The sequence below is a fragment of the Notechis scutatus genome, chromosome 13 (genome assembly GCF_049901735.1).
Source record: "Notechis scutatus isolate UNSWTSFEM ecotype Mainland chromosome 13, rNotScu1.2, whole genome shotgun sequence".
NCBI classification, from domain to species: Eukaryota; Metazoa; Chordata; class Lepidosauria; order Squamata; family Elapidae; genus Notechis; species Notechis scutatus.
In genome coordinates, this window is record NC_142021.1 from 14,087,437 (window position 1) to 14,110,130 (window position 22,694).

The following is a 22,694-nucleotide window of genomic DNA, read 5'->3' on the forward strand; positions in this document are numbered from 1 at the left end:
ATTTTTTGAAGATCTAAACAAAATAGTGTTAAAATACATTTGGCAGGGGAAGAAAGCGACAATAAAACTTAAATTGTTACAAGATGCAAGAATAAGAGGAGGATTTGCTTTGCCCAATTGGGAATTATATTACCAGGCGACGAGTTTGATGTGGGTAAAGGAGTGGATATCACTAAGGAATACTAGACTTTTGAATTTAGAAGGACATGACTTGCTGTTAGGGTGGCATGCCTTCCTCTGGTATAAGGAAGCTAAAACCCAGGGGTATTTTAGAAGACATTATATTCAAGAAGCATTGTTTCTAAACTGGGAGAAGATAAAAAAGCAATATTATTTAAAAATTCCACTATGGTTATCTACTATTGAAGCTTTTTCCTATCCAATAACATATAAAAAGGAACAAACAGTTAGATATGGTGAGATATTGAATGAAAAGGGTGAACTCAAATCTATGCAAGCATTGGAAGAACAAAATGAATTGGTTTTCATATTTGCAAATACAATCTAGATTTGATAAAGATGTTAAAACAGAAGGTATCTATGATAAGTTGACCAATTTAGATAAAATTTTGACAGGTACTGATGAAAAAGTAATTAAAAAACTTTATGGACATTTGCTGGAGTTTAAATTAGAGGAAGAACAAGTAAAATAAACAATGATTGCGTGGGGGGGAAATTTGGGATATGGGATTGACTTAGATAAATGGCAAAAATTGTGGTCTCAAAATTATAAAAGGACAATGTCAACTGCATATAAAGAAAATTTGTATAAGATGTTTTACAGGTGGCACTTACCCCCGACGAGAATTGCGAGGATGTTCAAGAATAAATCGGATAAATGTTGGAAATGTCATCAGATACCTGGTTCATATTACCATATGTGGTGGACATGCTCGGATGCAAAAAGATATTGGACTAAAATCCACACATGGTTGGAAAAAATGATAAAACAACACATAAACTTTAAACCAGAGTTCTTTTTATTGGGAATTATACCAGAAATATACAGTAAAGAATTGAAATATTTGATTGTAAATATTTTAACAGCAGCTAGAATTGTATTTGCTAAGAATTGGTAAAATGAAAAAATACCTATGCAGGAGGAAATTATTAAGAAAATCATGAAATGAGTAAATTGACATTTGAAATTAGAGAATAAGAAGATAAACAATTTTATATGATATGGGATTTATTGTATCAAGCTTTACAATAAAAGTTAATAGATTGATATAGAATACAATATAAAATATATAACCATTGGATGAATATATAAAATTAAACCATAATGAAATTCAGAATAGAATGATGGAAAAATAGTTTAGTCAAATGAATGATTAATAATTGATATTACATAAGCACAAGTTAGATTGATAAGATGAGAATTTATACAACTTGTGAGTAATGGTAAAAAAAAAGGGTAGCACAAAAGATTGTAACCAACTGACATACTGTACGTATATAATTGAAAGATGGTTTTATGTTTTTATGTTTTGTCTGTATGTTTGTTGTAAAAAATAAAAACTTTTTAAAAATGCTCTCTATGGTGCAGCGGTAGAAGGTCACCAGCAGTTTCTCATTCAGTTGTTTTCTGAGAAGCCTCAGGAAGTAGAATCTCTGCTGGGCCCTTTTGACCAGGGCTGCAATGTGGGCACCCCAGGTCAGGTCCTCTTTTAGGGTAACACCCAGAAACTTAAAACTGGCCACTTGCTCCCCTCGGTCTCCATTGATAAGCAAGGGCTGGAAGTCTGATCTGTTCTTTCTATAATCCACTATAAGCTCCTTGGTCTTATTGGTGTTGAGGACCAAGTTATTGTCTCCACACCACGAAAGCAACCATTGGTCCACCTCATCTTGGTAAGCAGACTCATCGCCCCCCCCCCCAGAGATCAGTCCCACCACTGTTGTATCATCTGCAAATTTAGCAATAGTATTACTAACGTGAGTGGGAATGCAGTCATGCACATAAAGATGTTGTGTTGTGGGAAAAGAGACTTGAGACCCAGTTGACTTTTTCTCTTTTTATTTTCTTTCTAGTAACTGCACGCGGAGAAACCGCGGCAGCCTTTTTTATAGCCGGCTGCTTGCAGCTTGTGGCCAATGACGGCTCTTCAAATCTCCTGCCACCACGGACCAACCTATCATAGGTAAGTATGCAAATATATAACACCCCTCCCCATGTGGTCCAGTCTAACCAATCCGGGCCCCACCTATCTTACGTAGTTATGTAGGTACGCGGGGCTCTTATGGTTCTGATTGGACCTGCACAATTCAGTTGTGAGTTCGCCTCTGGACTGTTCGGACGGGGTTGCTGTTTCTCCCGTTCTTTTCTGTGGAGCCTCCTGGAAGGTAGAGTCGGCCATGCCTGGCTGGTTGAGTCGGCTCAGCTGCTCCCACCAGGAGTGGCTTCCTGATGGTTCTTCGAAGTCTGCTCCAGCATACCCAAGTTGTTTTCTTCTTCTATAGTTTCAGGTACATGTTTGCGATTTCCGATCGGGACTAATGTTAGTATTGGTTGTTGTGTCGTTGTTAGGGTTTGTTTTGTCACTTCTTTTACTTGTGGAGGGTCTCCCCCTCCCCTTTTGTTTGTGTTTGAGGGGTCTCCCCCCTCTCTGGTTTGGCTATTTTTGTTTAATGTTTGCGGCAATTCCTTTATTTGTGTAGGTTCTCCCCCCTCCTCTTCCTGATTGTTAGTGTTTCTCAGTGTGGTCCTCGATCTGATTTGGTCTATGTGTCTCCTCCAGCTCTTCCCGTCCTCTGTGTCTACCCTGTATGACCGGGGTCCTGTTATTTGGGTTATTGTTGCCGGTATCCACAATGGTTCCCCCGTGAGGTTTTTTTGCATAGACTAGGTCCCCTATGTTGAATGTGCGGCACTTACTGGAAGAGTCTGCTGGCTTTTCTGGGCTATATGTGGGGTGTAGCCTGTCTAGGTTTGATCTTAGTTTCCTTCCCATCAATAATTCTACTGGGCTTTTATTTGTTGTGGTGTTTGGTGTAATGTGTTGTATACTTAGTAGTTTGTCTATTTTTTCCTGTATATCCCCCAGTCCCAATTTGTGTAGTGCTTCCTTAGTGTAACGGACCATGCGTTCCGCCCATCCGTTCATAGCCGGATGTTCCGGCACTGTTAGTGCATGCCTTATCCCTTGTTCTGCCAGGAACCTTTTGAATGTTTTTGCCGTGAATTGTGGTCCGTTGTCGGATACAACTAAATCCAGCAACCCATGTGTCATAAAAAGTTTTCTTAGTTGTCTAATAACAGCTTCTGTCATGGTTGAGTGCATGATGTTTACCTCCAGCCAATTTGAGTAAGCATCTACCACTATTAAGAATGTGTGTCCTTTAGTTGGTCCTGCAAAATCAATGTGTATTCTAGACCATGGTCCCCTAGGTGTTTCCCATTCGTGTATAGGTGCAGAAGGGGGTGTAGGTCTAGATTCCTGGCATCGTTTGCAAGTTGCTACCCATTCTCCTATGTCTTTATCCATCCCTGGCCACCATACATAACTCCTAGCCAGGGACTTCATTCTGACAATATCCGGGTGACCCTCATGCAATAATTCAAGTATTCATTTCCTGAATATGTTTGGTATGACCACCCTATCCCCCCATAGTATACATCCCTTTAAGATTGATAGTTCCATTTGTCTATTCCGAAACGGTTTAACAGTCTCGTCACTTGCAGTCTCTGGCCACCCTTTACCTACCCAATTTAAAATCCGCGCCAGATTTCTGTCTCTCGCGGTTTCCATAGCAATGTCTGTTGCTGTTATGGGTAGATTTGCCAAAGTCTCGATTTGAAGGGTTGATGTGGTTGGTGCAGGATCATCATCTAAATCAGGTAGGGGGAACGGCTCAGGGCGTCAGCGTGTGTTATGTTCTTTCCTGGTCGGTAGATCAAGTTGTAGTTATAGGCAGCTAGGAATTCCGACCACCTCGTCATCCGTGGTGACAGTATGTTAGGTGTAGCTTTGTTTCCTGCGAGGATTCCTAGGAGAGGTTTATGGTCTGTGACAAGTGAAAAAGGTCTGCCATAGATATATTCATGGAAATGTTTTATTCCTGTTATTGTGGCCAATGCCTCCCTAACTAGTTGGCTGTAATTCCGCTCCGGTTTAGATAGAATTTTTGAATAGAATGCGATAGGTGCTTCTCTTCCATCGGGTAATACGTGGCTGAGTATGGCACCTATGCCGAATGGTGATGCACCGCATGTTAATGCTTTTGGAAGGGTCTCGCTGTATTGTAGTAGCACACAGTCTGATGTAAGTAAGTTTTTTATTTCCTGGAATGCTGTTTCTTCTCATCGCCCCCAGGTCCGGGTAGCTTTCTTATCTCTGCCTCTCTGCCTCTGCCTCTCTCTGTCTGTCTCTCTGTCTCTCTCTGCCTCTGTCTCTCTCTGCCTCTCTCTCTCTCTCTCTCTCTCTGCCTCTCTCTCTGTGTGTGTCTGTCTGTCTATGTCTCTCTCTGTCATTCTCTCTGTCTCTGTCTCTCTGTCTCTCTGTCTCTTTGTGTCTCTCTGTCTCTGTCTCTCTCTCTCTCTCTCTGTGTGTGTGTCTCTGACTCTCTCTGTCCCTGTGTCTCTCTGTGTCTGTCTCTGTCTCTCTCAATGTGTGTGTGTGTCTGTCTCTGTCTGTCTGTCTCTGTCTCTTTCTCTGTCTCTCTCTCTGCCTCTCTGTCTGTCTGTCTCACTGTCTCTCTTTCTCTCTGCCTCTCTCTCTGTCTCTCTCTGCCTCTCTGTCTCTATGTGTCTCTCTGCCTCTCTGTCTGTCTCTCTGTCTTTCTCTGTCTCTCTCTGTCTCTCTGTCTCTCTCTGTGTGTCTCTCTGTCTCTCTGCCTCTCTGTCTCTCTCTCTGTCTCTCTGTGTGTGTCTCTCTGTCTCTTTGTCTATCTCTGTGTTTGTGTCTCTGTCTCTATCTCTGTGTCTCTCTTTGTCTCTCTGTGTCTGTCTCTGTCTCTGTCTCTTTCTCTCTCTGTCCCTCTCTCTTCCTCTCTCTCTGTCTGTCTCTCTGTCTCTCTGTCTCTCTCTGCCTCTCTCTCTGCCTCTCTCTCTCTCTCTCTCTCTGTCTCTCTCTCTCTCTGTCTCTCTCTCTCTGTGTCTGTCTCTCTCTGTCTCTCTCTGCCTCTCTCTCTCTCTCTCTCTGTCTCTCTCTCTCTCTCTCTCTCTCTCTCTCTCTCTGTCTCTCTCTCTCTCTCTCTCTGTCTCTCTGTCTCTCTCTCTCTCTGTGTCTGTCTCTCTCTGTCTCTCTCTCTCTCTCTCTCTCTCTGTCTCTCTCTCTCTCTCTCTCTCTCTGTGTGTGTGTCTGTCTCTCTCTGTCTCTCTCTGCCTCTCTCTCTGTCTCTCTCTGCCTCTCTCTCTGCCTCTCTCTGCCTCTCTGTCTCTCTCTCTGTTTCTCTGTCTCTCTCTCTATCTCTCTCTGTGTGTGTCTGTCTCTCTCTGCCTCTGTCTGTCTCTCTGTCTCTCTCTCTCTGTCTCTCTCTCTCTGTCTCTGTGTCTCTGCCTCTCTCTCTCTCTGTGTCTCTCTGTCTCTTTGTGTCTCTCTGTCTCTGTCTCTCTGTCTCGCTCTCCGTGTGTGTGTGTCTCTCTCTGTCTCTGTGTCTCTCTGTGTGTCTCTGTGTCTGTGTCTGTCTCTATGTGTGTGTGTCTCTCTCTCTCTGTCTCTGTCTCTCTGTCTCTCTCTGCCTCTGCCTCTGCCTCTCTCTGTCTCTCTCTCTCTCTCTGCCTCTGTCTCCACCTCTGTCTGCCTCTCTCTCTGCCTCTCTCTCTGTCTCTCTGTCTGTCTGTCTCTCTCTCTCTGTCTCTCTCTGCCTCTCTCTCTCTCTCTCTGTCTCGCTCTCTATCTTTCTCTGTCTCTCTCTCTGTGTGTATCTCTGTGTCTGTCTCTCTCTGTGTGTGTCTCTGTGTCTCTGTCTCTGTCTCTCTCTCTGTGTGTGACTGTCTCTCTCTGTCTGTCTCTGTCTGACTCTCTCTCTCTCTCTCTCTGTGTGTGTCTCTGTCTCTTTGTGTCACTCTGTCTCTCTGTCTCTTTCTCTCTGTGTGTTTCTGTCTCTCTCTGTCCCTGTGTCTCTCTGTGTCTCTCTGTGTCTGTGTCTGTCTCTATGTGTGTGTGTGTGTCTGTCTGTCTGTCTCTATCTCTCTGCCTCTCTCTGTCTCTCTCTCTCTGTCTCTCTCTGTCTCTCTGTCTCTCTGTCTCTCTCTCCCTCTGTCTCTCTCTGTCTCTCTGTATCTGTCTCTCTCTGTCTCTCTCTCTCTGTCACTCTGTGTGTGTCTCTCTGTCTCTCTGTCTCTTTCTCTCTGTGTGTTTCTGTCTCTCTCTGTCCCTGTGTCTCTCTGTGTCTCTCTGTGTCTGTCTCTGTCTCTCTCTCTCTCTGTGTGTGTGTCTGTCTGTCTCTATCTCTCTGTCTCTGTCTCTCTCTCTCTCTCTCTCTGTCTCTCTCTGCCTCTCTGTCTGTCTCTCTGTCTCTCTTTCTCTGTCTCTCTCTCTGTCTCTCTCTCTGTCTCTCTCTCTCTCTCTGCGTGGGTCTCTCTGTCTCTTTGTCTCTCTCTGTCTCTGTGTCTCTCTTTGTCTCTCTGTGTCTGTCTGTGTGTGTGTGTGTGTGTGTGTGTGTGTGTGTGTGTGTCTGCCTCTGTCTCTCTGTCTCTGTCTCTCTCTGCCTCTCCCTCTGTCTGTCTCTCTCTCTCTCTATGTGTGTGTGTGTCTGTCTCTCTCTGCCTCTGCCTCTCTCTCTGCCTCTCTCTCTGTCTCTCTCTGTGCCTCTCTCTGTGTCTCTCTGTCTCTCTCTGTGTGTGTGTCTCTCTCTCTGTCTCTCTCTGCCCAACTACTCGAGAGAAACGCGCCGACTGAAGAAGAATCAGGAAGGGGGTTTGCCTCACCGCGGAGAAATACCACGATGGAGGCAAGCCCACGGAACCCGGAAACAATCCCAAGAAACCGGATGACAACAATGGCGTAAGCACGGAATAACCGCGCCGAGTCTTTCCTCGGAGAAAGCGGAACCGTTCGTGCCAGACAACTCAGAAAACGTTCCACCGAACCGGACTGCAGACAGAAACCGGTGGAACAGCACAAATCGAACAGGCAGGTGAAGCGACCTGCGTATCTACGTGAATACGTCACCACACCCCTCAAACGAAACCTAGGGGAGGTGTTATGAACTAAGTAAATGCATTTAATAAAGCTTGAAAACCTTACTAGAAAAGCAGGCTCGTAATCCTGCAATTCTGATTGGCCCATAAATAGCGAATCATGATTGGTCTCTTCTGGGCACTCTGATTGGCTAATAGCGGGTCGTCTCCCATTGGGCACAGTTTAAACGCTCCAACGCAATTCATTGGTTAATGGGACAGCAGCCATCTCTATAAAAGAGCTGCTGCTACCCAAGGTTTTTGCTCTGTTCCTGATTGTTAATAAAGAGTTGAAGTTCACTGTTCACTGCCTTGTCTCCGTTCCTTGCGCCCATGCCCAGAACATAACAGTAGGCATGTTGGTGCGCTTATGCATGCCCCCTACAGACCTCTTAGGACGGGGGTGAGGTCAATAGTAGACAGTCTAAGGTTAAGGTTTTTGGGGTTTGGGGAAGAAACCACAGAGTCAGGTAGAGTATTCCAGACATTGACCACTCTGTTGCTGAAGTTGTATTTCCTGCAATCAAGTTTGGTGTGGTTAACTTTGAGTTTGTATCTATTGTGTGCTCTTGTATTGTTATGGCTGAAGCTGAAGTATTCATTGACAGGTAGGACATTGCAATGTGTGATTTTATATACTATATTTAGATCGGATCAAAGACGGTGTAGTTCTAGATTTCCTAGGTCTAGAATCTCAAGTCTGGTGGCATAAGGTATTCTACAACAAGTAGAAGGGTGGAGAACTCTTCTCGTGAAATATTTCTGGACTTTCTCAACTGTGCTAATATCAGATACGTAATGTGTGTTCCAGACTGATGAGATGTATTCAAGTATTGGTCTAGAAAATGTTTTGTATACTCTAGTTAGTAGTGTGATATTACCAGAGAAAAATCTACGTAGGATTAGGTTAACAACTCTTAATGCCTTTTTGGCTATGTAGTTACAGTGGGCTCTAGCACTTAGATCATTAGAGATGGGTACTCCAAGGTCCTTGACAGAGTTTGGATCATCAATAAGGTCTTGACTATTCAGCCTGTATTTTATTTTCTGGGTTTTTTTTGTGCCAATATGTAAGACAGAGCATTTATTTATTGAGATTTGAAGTTGCCATTTGTTTGACCATTCTGATACATAGTCGAGGTCTTTTTGAAGGGTAGCAGTATTGTCTGTGGTGTTGAATAGCTTTATATCATCAGCGAAGAGAATGCAGTTGCTCTTGATATGATCATTTATGTAGAGTATGAAGAGAGTTGGTCCTAGAACACTGCCTTGGGGGACACCACTGTTGACAGGTACAGAATTTGATAGGACACTCCCAATTTTGACCATTTGTTGACTGTTTGACAGGAATGCTTCTATTCAGTTATGCAGGTGTCCAGAGATACCATAAGATTTTAGTTTTAGGAGTAGTTTGTTGTGTACCACTGAATCAAAAGCTTTACAGAACTCTATGTAAATTGCGTCTTTTTTTTTGCCCTGATCGAGTTGTGTAGTCCATATGTTTTTGCAGTGTAAGAGTTGCAGATTACAGGATAGGTTTTTTCTGAAACCAAATTGTTTATTAGAGAGGAGGTTGTTTGTCTCTAAGTGGAGGATAATGGATTGGTTAATAATTGATTCCATTATTTTACAGGTGACCCAGCATAAAGAGATTGGTCTGTAATTTTCAGCTAGGCTGGGGTCTCCCTTTTTGAAGATGGGGATGACCGTGGCTTGTGACCATAGGAGCTGGTCCTGAAAGATTTTTCAAAGATTATGCTTAGAGGTTCGGCTATGGCAGTGGATAGCTTTTTTAAGAAGTAGGCACATATTCCATCCAGTCCAACAGATAGAGATGGTTTTAGATTGTGTAATGCCTTTTCAACATTGTCTTCTGTAAAATCGATATGTATTAGATCATTGTAGTTGTCTGTGGTTCAGCTAGGAAATACTGGGCATGATCCATTGCTGTTTACAAATATTGAGCCAAAGAATGTGGTTAAAGAGGTTGACTTTGATGGTGTCATGGTAGCAGTCTTTACCATTAGGTCCTTTCAGGGGTGGGATGGACCTTGAGTCTTTTAGTTTGTTGTTTACAAAATTGTAGAAAGCGCGGGTGGAATTGGTGTGTATAAGGTTTTCCTCTTGTTTCATGTGATAATTGATGCATTCAGTCTTTATCTAGTGGCATAAATTTTTGTATCAACTTTTGAAGTTGGCAATGTGTCCAGATTTGTTTTTCCGCCAAAGTGGTCTCTTTTTGGATTGAAGCTTCCTTATTGTTATGGGTAATTTGTTTTTTTCTGGTTTTGGGAGTTGTTATTGGTACATATAGATTGATGACTTTTTTGACTTCAAGTAAAAATATGTTGTATTGGTCTTCAACAGTATTGCATCCAATGAATAGAAATTGCCAACCAAGGGATGAGGGATCGTTGTCTATAAGATCATGTGGAAACACTGATGGTTGTTTTCTGTCTCCTTCTATATTCCTTCTAGAAATCCTGGTTTTATGCCCTTTGGCAAGTATGGCTCAACTATCCAAACCACGTGACTGTCTTACTGGTTCTTTGGAGATACCACTGTTGACTTTGTGTGAAGAAATATTCCTGCCTTCATTTTTGATGGCCCATAAATAGCTTTTTTCACCATTCGGGATTGCAGATTCCAGTAGCATAGGGTTCCCTTAGGGGAAGATGGTAAATGAAGTGTTCTCATGTTGTCATGAGCTGTTACCATGATGAAACAAATAAGAATCAGCAGATCACAAACAGCATCCTAGCTTCAATATATACATCAATAGAAATGCTATTATTGCTGATATTACTAGAATACACTACATTAGACATATTAGGTATAATCCACCTCTATCTATCATCTATCTATCATCTATCTATCAATATCTATCTATCTACCTACCTACCTATCATCTATCTATCTATCTATCTATCTATCTATCTATCTATCTATCTATCTATCATCAATCTATCTATCTCTATCTATCTCTACCTACCTACCTATCTATCTATCTATCTATCTGTCTATCTATCTATCTATCTATCTATCTATCATCTATCTATCTATCTATCTATCTATCTATCTATCTATCTATCTATCTATCTATCTATCTATCTATCTATCTGTCTGTCTGTCTGTCTGTCTGTCTGTCTGTATCTCTATCTATCTATCTATCTATCTATCTATCTATCTATCTATCTATCTATCTATCTCTCTATCTATCTATCATCAATCTATCTATATCTATCTATCTATCTATCTATCTATCTATCTATCTATCTATCTATCTATCTATCATCAATCTATCTATCATCAATCTATCTATATCTATATCTATATCTATATCTATATCTATATCTATATCTATATCTATATCTATCTATCTATCTATCTATCCATCTATCTATGTAAAGGTGAAGGTTCCCTTTGTACATCCATGCTAGTCATTCCCGACTCTAGGGGGCGGTGCTCATCTCCATTCCAAAGCTGAAGAGCCAGCGCTGTCCGAAGACGTCCCTGTGGTTATGTGGACGGCATGAGTAAATGCCGAAGGTGCATGGAATGCTGTTACCTTCCCAGCAAAGGAGTCCCTATTTTTCTACTTGCATTTCTACATGCTTTTAAACTGCTAAGTTGGCAGAAACTGGGACCAGGAATGGGAGCTCACTCTGTTACGCGGCACTAGGGATTTGAATCAATAAAATGCCAACCTTTCTGATTGACAAGCTCTGCATCTTAGCCACCGTGTCCTTTATCTCTCTCTCTCTCTCTCTCTCTCTCTATCATCTATCTATCTTCTATCATCTATCTATCTATATCTATCTATCTATCTATCTATCTATCTATCTATCTATCTATCTATCATCTATCTATCATCTACCTACCTACCTACCTACAGTATCTATCTTTTGCACAGTAAGGGAACAATTATCAATAGAGTATCTGTGTTGGAGCACCGTAATTCTGGAACATCCTCCCAAGTTGGTGGAATTATATTAGATTAATCTTTATTACTGCCATAATTATAGGAAGAAGACACTGGATACATCAAATATGTATATTGAATACGTTCAGAGGCACACACTTCTAAAATCTATGGATATAATAAAAGGTAAGCATAAAGCACAATAAAAATTACATGAAAATAATAAGAGAGATAATAGTGATGATCACCAAGATTAATACAATTCTTCACTCACAAGTAAGACAAATTAGATCAATTAAAAGCACAAAACTGAGCGACACTGGAGAGAATATATCAGCACCCTGATCACACAAACAAGCATTGCAGTTTCTTTCTGGGTTTCTTCAGATGCATCATCGAGGTTTCCTTGTGAAGAGCCCAGGGGAGCACATGGCTCAGAGGAGCCATAGAGCATCCCTACATGGCCACATATAGTGATGTGATGGAAACCAGTACAATATTCCTTCTCTCATCTTTCATCCAACCTTGGCAACTTTATGACTGGTGGATTCCCAGAATTCCCCAGCCAGTATAGTGCAATAGCGAAAGAATAAATGAACCCATGGTATAAACCAGAACAGAACAACAGAGTTGGAAGGGACCTTGTAGGTCATCTAGTCCAACCCCTCCGCCCAAGCAGGAGACCCTACACCAATCACGAACCCTTCTTTCCCAGCTTGGAGGTGGTGGGATTCAAAAATTTTTTTTACTACTGGTTCTGTGGGTGCGACTTGGTGGGTGTGGCTTGGTAGGCTACTGCAAAATCCCGATTCCCTCCCCATCCCACTAACCTGATTTCCAGCTCCATTCTCCTGTGCAGGGCAACCAAAGGAGACCCAGCCGATCAGCTGGGACTCAATCAGAGGCAGAGAAGAGATGGGGGCAGGGCCAGTGAGAGGTGGGATTGGCTGGTTCTCCTAACTACTCAAAATGTCTGCTACAGGTTCTCCAGAACATGTCAGAACCTGCTGAATACCACCTCTGCTTGGAGGGAAACTTTCCTGCTACAGGTAGCCTGAACTGGAAAAACTGTCCCTATTCCTAACAAAGTTAGATCACTTAAAAAGAGGGCAATTGCCCAATCTCCAAACAGGCCTTTCCAGGTAGACAACCAGATGAGCCACTTCTACTTTATTGTAAGTCTATATTGACAGAATCTTGCAAGCTTTCTTTCTCTATCTGATACGCAGCTGTGGGACACACACACACACACACACACACACATATCTCAATGTTAAACACTGCAGGGGAGAGTCTTGTCAGCTTCCGGTGAGATCACATTGAAATAGCACTTAGATTTATATACCACTTCATAGTGCCTTATAGCACTAAGCTGTTTACAGAGTCAGGCTGTTGCCCCCAACAATCTGGTCCTCAGTTTACTAACCTCGGAAGGATGGAAGGCTGAATCAACCTTGAGCCAGTCAGGATTGAACTCTGTGGGGAGAATTAGCCTGCAGTACTGTGCACAGTGCACCTAGGAAGGAAGGAAGGAAGGAAGGAAGGAAGGAAGGAAGGAAGGAAGGAAGGAAGGAAGGAAGGAAGGAAGGAAAGCAATAGCTTCACAGTGCTTTCCATCCCTCTCTAAGTGGTTTACAGAGTCAGCCTACTGCCCCCAGCTGTCTGGCAACCTATTGCCAGCCTATTGCCCCCAGCAATTTTACCGACCTCAGATGAATGGAAGGCTGAGTCAACCTTGAGCTGGACACACCAACAGTTGAACTAGATTAAATGATCCTAGATCTGAAGAGCCTGAATTGAAGCTGATGGCTGAAATCAGGAAATCAATTAAATAAGGTAAATCTAGGCTGTTGAATGTCTATGGAGAAGGGAAAGAAAGAAGTAGACTATTTGCAAGGTCATATTATAAAATGTGTCAACAACTACCATTATTAGTACAGTAAAAAAATTAAGCCAAAAGCAAAAACAAGGCCCTTAAAAAAACCAGACAATATTTGGTTTGAAGGCTGTGCCTGCTGAATGGAGGACATGTCCTCCATGTCTGGTGCCCTAGATGAATACATTTGATGATAATAATAATAATAATAATAATAATAATAATAATAATAATAATAATAATAGTTTATTGTAAGTGAAAGCTACAGACTGGTCAACATCAAAAGAGGGATTTTCCAGGGTGATTCTTTGTCACCTCTGCTGTTCATCATCGCCATGACTCCCCTGTCAACAATTTTACAGAAAACTAACCTGGGTAATCAAACTGCTAAAAATTCACAGAAAATCTCTCATCTGCTGTACATGGATAATCTGAAGTTATACGGAAAATCAGAAATTGAAATCCAATCACTGACCAATACAGTTTGAATTTTCAGCACTGACATGAGCATGGAGTTTGGCCTGGACAAATGCACCACAGTGGCACTGAAGAAAGGGAAGATCATAGAAAGTGATGGAATTGAAATGCCCAATGGACAAACCATTAAGTGCCACCAACCCGAAGCCTACAAATACCTGAGCATACTGCAGCTGGATAATATCAAGCACGGGCAAGTGAAAAATGTGGTCAGCAAAGAATACACACAAAGGGTCAGAAAACTTCTACAAAGCAAACTAAATGGTGGTAACACCATCAAGGCTATAAATACCTGGGCCATACCCATCATCAGATATACTGCTGGGATCATAAACCGGACACAGGCAGAGCTGGACAGCTTGGATAGGAAAACAAGAAAACTGATGACCATACACTATGCGCTGCACCCGTGTAGTGACGTCGACAGGTTATATTTGCCCAGAAAAGCAGGCAGCAGAGGACTTTTGCAAGTGAAGGAGACAGTCGAAGAAGAGAAGCACGCTCTGGCAGATTATGTGAAAGACAGTGCTGAACCAGCTTTAATGGAGGTCAACAAGACCTTGGTTTGCTGCACTCAAAGTGCAGCAAACCAAGAATCAATATAGAAAAACAGCGATGCAAACTTGGGCTGACAGCTAGTGTAACAAAGCACTGCAAGGACAGTTCCTTGAAAAGATCCAAGGAGGGGCAGAGCTGGCGTCGCGACGATACGGCATGCGATCTTGGAGGTCTGAGATCGCTGCCAATATGTTTGCTCCTGGACAGTCCAAACGGATCTAAACCATCCTGAAGAGTTAGATCCAAACGGATCTAAACCATCCTGAAGAGCGCATCCTGTCAATCCCAGAGATGCTGCAAAGTCCCTGGTAGATCCAGGAGAACCTCTTTTTGCCAGCGGCAAAGAGGCAGCCATTAAAGCTGCTGAAGTTGGGACAGCTCCGAAACGGAAGAGGATAGAAAGAGAAAGTGTGCCGGTTTGGTGAGAATTTTTTCTTTACTTTAAGATTTAAAAGGACACCCTAAGGAAAAGAAAGAATCTGTAAAATCACAGACAGAAGTAATTAAGTGGCGACTTTAAACGGGAAGTCCAATTAATTTTTTCTTTCTTTTGTTGGACTCTTTGTATATGATTTTTTACTTTGAACTGGACTGGTCTTTTTTTCTATCTTATTTTTCTTTTTTGTCTCTTCTCCTTTTTGTCTTTACAATATTTTAGGCCAGAGATCCCCTTTTAGCCTTTTTTCTTCCTAAACCCTTTTTCCTTTTTAATTAATTTTTTTATAATAAGTTGTTTGGAAAAGGAGGGGGAAAGTGAAAACAGAGGAAACTTTGTAACACTGCCAACTAGAGGCTTAGAAATATTGTTTCACTTTTTTTTCCTCTTGACCAGACAAAAAGAAAGAATTCAGACTTCTTTTCAAGGACTCTGAGCCTGTCTGATAAGATAGAGGGAACAGCATGGGAGAGTGTTATTGCAGGTGCTCTTCTGGGTTTCTATCAGTATCTGGAGTCTGGTGTTGAAGTATACAGAAAAAAATGATAAGATTCTAGAGAAGAGAGCTACAAAATTAACAAAAGCCTTGGATAATTAAATAGGTGCAGTGTGTTCTTTTTCTCTTTTTTAAGTTGGGCTATTCCTCACCCCCCCTCCTTATCAGCTTATTATTTGTAATAGTTATTTGGATCTCTGGACCTTTGGAACCTGCTTTTGTCTTTCTTTTTGCTTTTGGAGCCTTATTTTTACTTTTGCATTTTATTTGAAAGGAAAAGTCTTAATATTAACGTTTTCCTTCTTTTTTTTTTTTTTAAGGGAGTAGGCTTTTTCTTTTTCTCTCTCTCCCTCTCCTGCATTTTTTATTTACCTTCCATATTGGTGTTTTTTTTTTTTTGTGGCTTCCTTTTTTTTTGTATACTTTTTCATACCTGAGACTTTTTAATTGGATTAAGGTGTTGAAGAACCTGAAGAAATTCCTTTTTCTTTTTAGCTTTTTACTTTTTATTTTTCTGCCTTCTACAAGATTTAACAATTTTTTCCTTTCTCTGTTTATGGTTTTTTTTCTTCCTTTTTTGAGCTTTTACTGCTATTTAACTAATTGATTGGATTAAGGTATACAAGAACCTGAAGAAATCTTTTTTTTTCTATCTTGTTTCTTTTTTTCCACTATTTTTACTTGGATTTACAATTGGTTATTTCACAAGTGGATTAAGGTTTAGAAGAACCTGAAGATTTTGAATTGTCCGAAATGAGCAGGAAACTAACAGCGGCTGGTTCTTCAATTCCTACTTCTTCCTCTTCACCATCGGGAGGACAACACTCAATACAGACAATGTTACAACAAGAAAAAGAACAGGAAAAGGTGACATTGCAGATGATAATGCAAGGAATTCAAAGCATACAAGCAAGAACAGAGAATATTGAAAGGAGAATAGAAAAAACTGATGAAAAGGTGGAGAATATTCAACAAATGATGAGAAATTCAAAAAATTGAAGAAGATAAACAAAGAGATAAGAAGATTGGAGATATTGATGGCAGATTAACAATGGTTGAACAAGATAAAAGTGGGATGCTGAGATGGGAGATGGATAGATCAGAATTTTATCTCAGATTTCAAAACATAGAGGAAGAAAAGAGACAAAACTTAGCTGAGATAATGATAGAAATCTTGGCTGAAGCTCTGGAAATAACCAAAGAGAAGATGATGGATGGAATAGACAAGGTTTTTTGAGTCTTCACAAGATATCCAATGAGAAATAGCTTACCAAGAGAAGTTCACATCAGATTTACAAAGAAAGCCGGACTTCCGGTTTGCCAGGCTTCGGCAGTGGCAGGGATTCGCGATCCTGCGTGATCCCTGTTGCGCTAGCCGTCTTGGTGCCTCCGATCCCGATGGGTCTGGAGGATAAGGCAGCCCCGTAGAGGCAGCCGAAGATAGGGGGATCCGGATAGGGGTTTGGGGGTATCGCAGACCCCCTCCCCAGCTGGCAAAACTCCCTTTTCTCAAGGCGGTGGAGCGGCGGTCAGTAATGGCTGCCACAAAGAAGCCGGCAGCTGGACAAGATAGTGCTGGAGGAAGAAGGAGAAAGTTTTGAAGTGAAAGTTCTTTGGCTGAACTGGGTTCTTAAGATACATCTAATATCCTGAAAACTCTGATTTTTTGAAAGATACTTTGTTTCCAGAGGAGTTTTTTAAAATGGCAAATGGAAGTGCTGAAAGAGAAAGTTTACTCTCCTTCCCTATGGAGTTAACAAATGGACATTGAAAAACCTGCCTTTTTATAGAAGGTAAAAATTTAAAGCTTTTTGTTACAAGTGGGAAGGGAGAGGACAAAAAAAATTATATTAAGATCTTGTTGGAGGAGATGCCTGGAAGATTTTGAGACTAGAAGTTAATTGCAATAAGGCTTTAAAATACAGACTGGGTTTTTTTCCAATTGATATTACCCCAGGAAGAGAAAGTGTAAAGGGAAGAACTTTGTGCTCTGTTTGGACTGCTTGATGACTCTGGGACGTTGGGGAACTGTTTTAAGCTTTGAAATATCTTGGTTGTTTTAAGAAGAAGAAGAGGGAAAAAGAAAAAAGAAGAAAAGGTTTATAATGGCTTTATCTGTTGATGAATTAAGAAAGGAATATGGAAAAACAAAGAAAGAAGGCAAGGACACTTTGGAAGAAGCCTTTCACTTTTTAGAAATGGCGCTTGCTATTTATCAGCAAACACAACAACTGATGGAGGAGGAAGAAGAAGAAAGAAGAAGAAGAAGAAGAAGAAGAAGAAGAAGAAGGAGAAGGAGAAGGAGAAGGAGAAGGAGAAGGAGAAGGAGAAGGAGAAGGAGAAGGAGAAGGAGAAGGAGAAGGAGAAGGAGAAGGAGAAGGAGAAGGAGAAGGAGAAGGAGAAGGAGAAGGAGAAGGAGAAGGAGAAGGAGAAGGAGAAGAAGAAGAAGAAGCCATCTTTAATGAATCCAAAATTTTGATTAAGAAAGAAAGGAGAAAGAGAGGAAGGAAAATGAAGGACTTAAGACCTAAAAAAACACCCAAGAAAGAGAAAAATAAGATGCAAAATCAATACAATGTTAGAAAGCAAAAGAAAAGAGGAATACAACAGAGAGGTGAAGCTAAAAAGGCTAAAAAGGTTAGGAGGGGGGGGGTTAAAAAGGCTAGGTGGGATAAGAAAGGAAGGGAAAAGGGGGAAAAAAGCCACAAAGGTATGAAACAAGATGGGAAAAAGCAAATTTTTTTTAGGGATAAAGGGTAATGTATAATTTTTTTAAAAAAAAGATTCTGCAAGGTACATAAGATAGTATTGTAGTATTTGTATTAGAAATAGAAAATTAGAATTCTATAAGATCTAAAAAAGATTAAAATATTAAAATGCTTAATAATGATAGATTTTAAGATTTAATAAAATATTAAAGAAAATGTTTAAAATACTTAGTTCAATTATAGAGTTCATTTGACTATTGTGTTGATGTTATTATTATTGCAGCATTTGTCTTTGAAATAGATAATTGGAATGTTACAAGATTTAATATTTAATTATGTACTTAATTATTTTATAGATTTACTATTTTCTCTTTTTCTTAAAATTTAGTAGGTAGAATGTACTAAGCAGAATCAGATTGGGAACTAGGTGTTATTTTAAATGTCAATTTAAGAGAACGATAGAAAGGCATCATACTTCGATTAGTGATTTCAGGAGAAATCTTTTTTATTATTATTATTATTATAGGGAATGAGATAAATAGATAATTGGAAAAGAATGGACAAAAGATACAAGTATAATGATTTAAACTAAGATGAAATAAATAAAATAGAATTAAGAAGAGTGAAAAGCAGGGAGAAGCTATATAGAAGATATAGAATGGTAAACAAGATAGGTAATGGTATATAAGATGAGCATGAATTTAATTGAAGTCCGTATAAAGAGAGGTAATCCGGGGCCAAGCCACTTTCTAAAAAGAAGTTTTATGTTTTTGTGTTTTGTGTGTTTATGTTTGTTTGAGAATTAATAAAACCTTGGAGGAATGTTAGATGAGAATAATTGTAAATAAGTCAGAGGGAAATATGAATATGATGACTATAAAATGAATACATATAGAAAAGAAATGTAATTGAATAAGAATAAGGAGAAATAATGAGAAATTTGCTAAAAGATATCTATGTGTCCATATGGAAATGGGATAGATTAGAATTATGTTGTATAAAATAATGTTTTATCTGCCTTGTAAAAATTTATAATGGAAAGAGGTTTTATGTGTTTAATGTTTAATGATGTTTTGTTTGTCTTTAAAATTGATAAAATTTGTCTCAAAAAAAAAAAAAAGATTTACAAAGAAAGCCATTAAAACACAAATATTGCAGGTGGCAAGAGAGAAAACATTGAAATATAAAGATAAGGAGATTGTGGTCCTGAAACAAGTGCCTAGAAGAGTGAGAGAGATGAGAAGAGAATACCGATTCCTGACTAAAATCCCACTTTAAAAAGAGGTGAATTATAGATGGCTGATTCCAGAAGGTTTAATGTTTACATGGCAAGAACAGAGACACAGAATTGACTCAATTGAGAAAGCTGAATTGTTTTATACTGAATACTTTGGAGAGAGAGAGGAGGAGTCAGAAAAAGAAATGTCACTAATTGAATTCCAAGGGGATTGCCAAATAGCGACTGAAAAAGAAGAAGGTGCAGTAGGTGGAAAGGTGGAAGTTAAGGAACAACGTGAATCAAGATCTACAAGAGCTGTTAAACCTACTTATAAAGTATAAACATGGAAGAGAAAAAACTGATTACAATTAACATAAACGGACTCAATTCAGCTGTTAAAAGAAGGAAAACTTTCCATAAATTAGAGAAATTAAAATTTGATATAATCTGCCTACAAGAAGTACATATTAAAAAGCAACATGAACAACTGTTGATACAGCCAAAGTTAGGGAAAATATTTACTTCTTTGACACAATGCAGGAAAAGAGGAGTGGCTTTATACATTAAAGATATTATCCTAGCGAAATTGATCTATACAGATGATGATGGAATATTATTAATGGTGGAAATAATGGACAATAATATGAAAACACTCCTGATCATAATCTATGCCCCGAATGACAATCAAGAAGAATTTTATAGAAAACTACATATGAAAATAATTGAACTGGACTATGCTAATATTGTTATGATGGGAGACTTCAATGGAATTGTAGACAATAAATTGGACTATACAACACAGAAAACAACAAAGCAAAATAGAAAGACCCTCCCTAAATCCTTTTTTAAAATGACAGATGAACTTAAAAGATGCATGGAGAGAAAGAAATGCTAAGGCTAAACAACACACCTTCTATTCAAACAGACATTCATCATGGTCCAGATTAGATATGATATGGATGTCAACAGAATTGTTAGCCAATATGCAAGAAATAAATATTGAAACAAGTATTTGGGCAGATCATAATCCAATGACAATTAAATGGAAAGGACAAAGAAGAAGATCTAGATGGACGTTAAATAATACTATACTAAAAGAAAAAGACTTCATACCGAGGATGGAGAAAGAACTGCCTTTTTTCTTTAAAGAAAATAAAAAGGAAGACACATCAATGCAGAATGTATGGGATACAATGAAGGCATATGCCAGAGGCTTGATAATAGACTATACAAGGAAAAGAAATACCATGAAAAGACTAGCCTCTAAGACATTAGAGGATGAGTATAAAGAACTTGAAAAGGAGTTACAGAAAATGCCACAGAAAAAGGACATTAAGTTAAAATTGGATACAATTAAACATAAAATGGGATTAATGGAAAAAGAAGAATTAGCACAGAAAATCAGAGGCACGAAACAGAACTATTTTGAAATTGCAAATAAACCAGGTAGATGGTTAGCGTATAAACTGAGAAAGGAGAAAGAATCAAGGAAAATATTGCAATTAATAGATGATCAAGGCCAAGTTTGCTATGGAAGTAAAGAGAAGAAGGAAATCATACGAGACTACTACGAGAAACTATACACACAAGAGAATATTGATGATGAAAGAGTTAAACAGTACTTACAGAATGCTAACCTACGCCAGATACCTAAAGAGATTGAAATAATGTTAGAAAGTAATATAACGATGATGGAGTTAACTGAAGCACTTAAGAAGCAAAACAATGGAAAGGCACCAGACCCTGATGGACTTCCGGCGGAATTTTATAAAACACTACAAGAATTGTTGAATCTTCCATTGCTAGAAGTTATGAATGAAGTTATGTCAAAGAAGAAGATACCTAAATCATGGTTAGAAGCTTATATTACACTTATCCCAAAAGAGGAGGCCAACCCTCAAGACAAATCAAGAATTACAGACCTATTTCCTTACTAAACGCAGATTATAATTTTTTTGCGTCAGTATTGGCAGAAAGCCTTAAAAAATACCTTAATAATTTTATTCACTCTGACCAAAATGGATTTCTGCCAAAGAGACAAATTAAAGACAATATGAGAGTAATTTTGGACACTTTGGAATACTACAAGGCACACCCTGAAAAACAAATGGCTTTGGTATTCTTAGATGCACAGAAGGCATTTGACAAATGTGAATTAGCGATTCATGTTATTAAAGCTGGAACAGATGGGTTTGGTAAAAAATTCATCCAAGCAATAGAAGCTATATATCATAAGCAAACAGCAAAGGTAATGATAGAGGGAGAATTAACGGACTCTATTGATATAAGAAAAGGAACAAGACAAGGGTGTCCACTGTCACCTTTGTTGTTTGTGTTAACCTTGGAAGTGCTAAACAGAAATATTAGAGAAGAAAAGGACATAAAAAGGATGAAAATTAAAAAAGAAGAATTTAAATTGCAAGCATTTGCAGATGATCTGGTTTTCATCTCAGAAGACCCACTAGAAACAGTATTAAAATTGATAGAAAAGAAAGAGGTATATGGGAAGGTGGCTGGTTTGAAAATAAATAAAGACAAAACAAAGATTTTGACAAAGAATATGTTATCAAGACAAAAGGAAGAACTGGCGGATGTATTAAAAATCCAGGTCACGAATAAGATCAAGTACTTAGGGATACATTTGACAGCAAGATGTAGTACACTAAAAGAGAATAACTATATCAAACTTAAGCAACAGATAGCGCTAGATTTGGCGAAATGGGAATATTTACAACTGTCATTAATAGGGAGAATATCAACAATCAAGATGAATATATTACCCAGAATTTTATATTTGTTCCAAACAATTCCAGTTAGGCTTTGAAAAGATTATTTTGAAGATTTAAATAAAAGTGTGTTGAAATACATATGGCAAGGTAAGAAAGTGAGAATAAAATTAAAACTTGCAAGATGCTAGAATAAGAGGAGGATTGGGAGTTGTACTACTAAGCTACAAATTTGATGTGGATTAAGGGATGGATAACATTAAGAAATGCTAGATTTTTGACATTAGAAGGACATGATCTGTTGTTGGGGTGGCATGCTTTTTTATGGTATAAAGGAACTGAAACACAGGGGTATTTTAGAAGACATTATATATAGGAGTCTCTGTGGTTAAACTGGGAGAAGACTAAAAGGCAATGTTATTTGAAAATTCCAGTCTGGTTATCGACTATTGAAGCTTTTTCCTATCCTATAATATACAAAAAGGAACAAACAGTTAGATATGGTGAAATATTGAATGAAAAGGGTGAACTTAAATCTGTGCAAAAATTAGAGGAACAAGGTATAAAGATGAATTGGTTTTCATGTGCGCAAATACATTCAGGGTATGATAAAGATTCTAAAACAGAGGGTTTCTATGATAAAGATTCTAAAACAGAGGGTTTCTATGATAAATTGACTGATTTAGATAAGATTTTGACAGGTACTGATGAAAAGGTGATTAAAAAATTTTATGGATATCTATTAGAAATTAAACTAGAAGAAGAACAAGTTAAAGAAACTATGATTGCTTGGGGGAAGAATTTTGGATATGGGATTGATCTAGAGAAATGGCAAAAATTGTGGTCTCAAAATTATAAAATGACATTGTCAACAGCATATAAAAAAATTTGTATAAGATGTTTTACAGGTGGCATTTTCCCTCAACAAGAATAGCAAGAATGTTCAAGAACAAATCTGAAAAATGTTGGAAATGTCAGCAGGTACCTGGCTCATATTACCATACGTGGTGGACTTGTGCAGATGCTAAAAAATACTGGACTAAAATCTACACGTGATTGGAAAAAATGACAAAAAAGCATATAGACTTGAAACCAGAGATATTTTTATTGGGAATTTTACCTGAAATATATTGTAAAGAATTGAAATATC